This window comes from Gossypium hirsutum, chromosome A13 (genome assembly GCF_007990345.1).
Source record: "Gossypium hirsutum isolate 1008001.06 chromosome A13, Gossypium_hirsutum_v2.1, whole genome shotgun sequence".
Taxonomy (NCBI): Eukaryota; Viridiplantae; Streptophyta; class Magnoliopsida; order Malvales; family Malvaceae; genus Gossypium; species Gossypium hirsutum.
Genome location: NC_053436.1, coordinates 40,213,705 through 40,216,590, shown reverse-complemented (window position 1 = coordinate 40,216,590; position 2,886 = coordinate 40,213,705).

Sequence of the window (2,886 nt, the reverse complement as noted above, 5' to 3'; positions counted from 1 at the left end):
CATGTCTTATACTAGCTCACACAAGTGACCCCAACGTCATGGTATGAATATCTGATTTATTTCCTAAGGTTCAATTGAGAATTATAGTATCTAAATCATTATCATACTTTCTAAATTCTACACTCGAACAATTCATGCTATATTAATTTAAATACAATTCAACACATACATATGCAATGTAGTTGTATTATTTACATAAAACTTACCTCGGATTACAAAATATGGCGACTAGTCGATTTAGTCGATTGGCTTGGCTTTTCCCCGGTTTAGGTTCGGATTCGATATTTCTTGATCTATAATAGCAAAATGTACTTATTTAGTCACCAATTAAAATTAGGCAATCAAAAATTCATCTTTTGTTAAATGACCATTTTGCCCCTAGACTTTGACAAAATGACTAGGCCTGAAAATTGATTTTTATCGAATCTCTTCACATCTTAAGCCTAGCTGAACCCTTTTTACTCTTATAGCAACTCCAAATTCTCACTATTTCATATATTTAACATCTATTTTACAATTTATCAAAATGGTCCTTTTAGGTGTTTTCATGCTAATACCTTTCAGAAAAGTTGTTTATAAGACACCCAAGACTCATTTTCTTCCATAAAAACTTAGCAAACATTACAAACCCTTTCATGGCAAAACCCTATGCTCTTAATCATTTTTCAAAATAATACCCTCATTTGAAAGCCCATGCTTCAAGGGTCTCAAAAGTACAAAAATATTCAAGAAAAGCCATTAAAATCACTTACTTGTGAAGAATTAAAGTTGGTGAAAATTTTGAGGCTCAAAACCCCCAAAAAATGGCTAAAAATTGGTGGAGAAGAAATGGGAAATAGGATGATATCATCTTTATTTTATTTTATTTCTATTTTTGTCAAATTAGCCACCAAACCCACCAAACTTGGACTTTTTGACCAAATTACCTCCTATGGCAGGCCATGCACAATCTTAGGGTCTAATTTCCCTTTAAAGACCCCCAATTTAGTTTTCTAGTTATTTGGAATTTTTAGCTATCAAAATAACACTTTTGCATTTTATGCGATTTTAGTCCTTTTTCTCGATTGAGCTCACGAATGTCAAAATTAACTCACTAAATTTTTCATGCATTCATAGAAACATACGATAACATCAAAATAATTTACTCGACTCTAGATTTCTAGTCCCGAGACTACTATTTCGATTAAGCCCTAAATCGGGCTATTACATTTCTCCCCTTAGGGATTTTTGTCCCCAAAAATCTTACCAGAGAAAAAGTTCGAGTACTGATCTCTCATAGTCTCCTCGGGTTCCCATGTGGCTTCCTCGACTCCATGTCTATGCCACAAAACTTTCACAAGTGCAATACTCTTATTTCTTAACTGTTTGACTTCCCGAGCCAACATTTTCACTGACTCTTCACCATAATTCATGTCCAAAAACATCTCAACCTCTGTTGGTGTAATCACATGCGAAGGGTCTGATATATATCGGTGTAGCATGGATACAGGAAATACGTTGTGAATCTTTTCCAACTCTGGTGGCAAAGCCAATCGATAGGCAACCGGTCCTATTCTCTCGATAACCTCATAAGGTCCTATGAAACGATGACTTAACTAGCCTCTTCTACTAAATCTGAGGACTTTCCTTCACGGAGATACTTTTAAAAACACTAGATCACCGACTTCGAAATCAATCTCTTTCCGTTTCAAATTTATATAGGATTTCTGCCTATCCGAGGCAACCTTCAAATAGTCGCGAATCACTTTAACTTTCTCTTTAGTCTCTTTGACTAATTCGACTCCGTGAATCTGACCCTCTCTGAGCTTGGTCCAAAATAAGGGCGTTCGACACTTTCGCCCGTACAAAACCTCATAAGGCACCATCTTTAAACTTGATTGATAACTTTTGTTGTAGGAAAATTCAATCAATGGCAAGTACCTTTCCCAACTGCCTTGAAACTCGAAAATACAACACCGCAACATGTCTTCTAAAATTTGAATTACTCTTTCTGACTGGCTAACGGTTTGTGAATGAAATGTCGTGCTAAAACTCAACTTTGTTCCCAATGCCTCTTGTAAATTTTTCCAAAACCTCGAGGTAAATATCGGGTCCCTATCTAAAATAATCGACAAGGGCACTCCGTGTGGTCTCACAATCTCAGAAACGTACAATTCAGCCAATCTCTCAAGGGAGTAGCCTGTAATAGCCCAAAATTGTGTCTAGTTGGAACAGAGGTTTCGGGACCACAAAATCTGAGATATAAATAATTATTTTATGATTATTTTGAGGTCTATGATATGATTTCATGATTGTGTAAAAATTTCGTGAAGAAATTCTATGCATAAAGTGCTCAATTTGAAGTTAGGGACTAAATTGAATAAGTTGCAAAACTTGCATTCTAGAAGTTTTTAGTATGAAATTGCTTTGAAATATTAATTAGGACGTATTAAATAGAAATTTTACCAATTTCTAAGTTATGGACAAAAATTGGACATGGATGGAATTTTTGAAAGTTTAGTAAGGAAGGGCATTTTGGTCATTTGGAAATTAAAAGAAATAAAAAGGGAAAATAAAGCCAAAATTAACCATCTTTTTCATGGAGGCCGAAATTAGCATGTGGGAAGCCATGGCTAAGGTTTTCAAGCTTTCCAAGCTCAATAGTAAGTCCGTTCTAACGCCGTTTTTCAAGTTCTTTACGTTTTTGGTATCCCGGTAATTTGATTAAGCTTATTCTAGCAATAATTTAAGTTAGGGTTCATATTTGGAAAAAATACCCATAGGTGAAATGTGTTTATTTTGATGTTTTATGATAGAATATGAGGTTTAAAATTATGTTAGACAACTTGTGCTACTCGGTTTTGAGTGAAAACGAGTAAAAGGGCTTAATCGGTAAAAATACCTAAT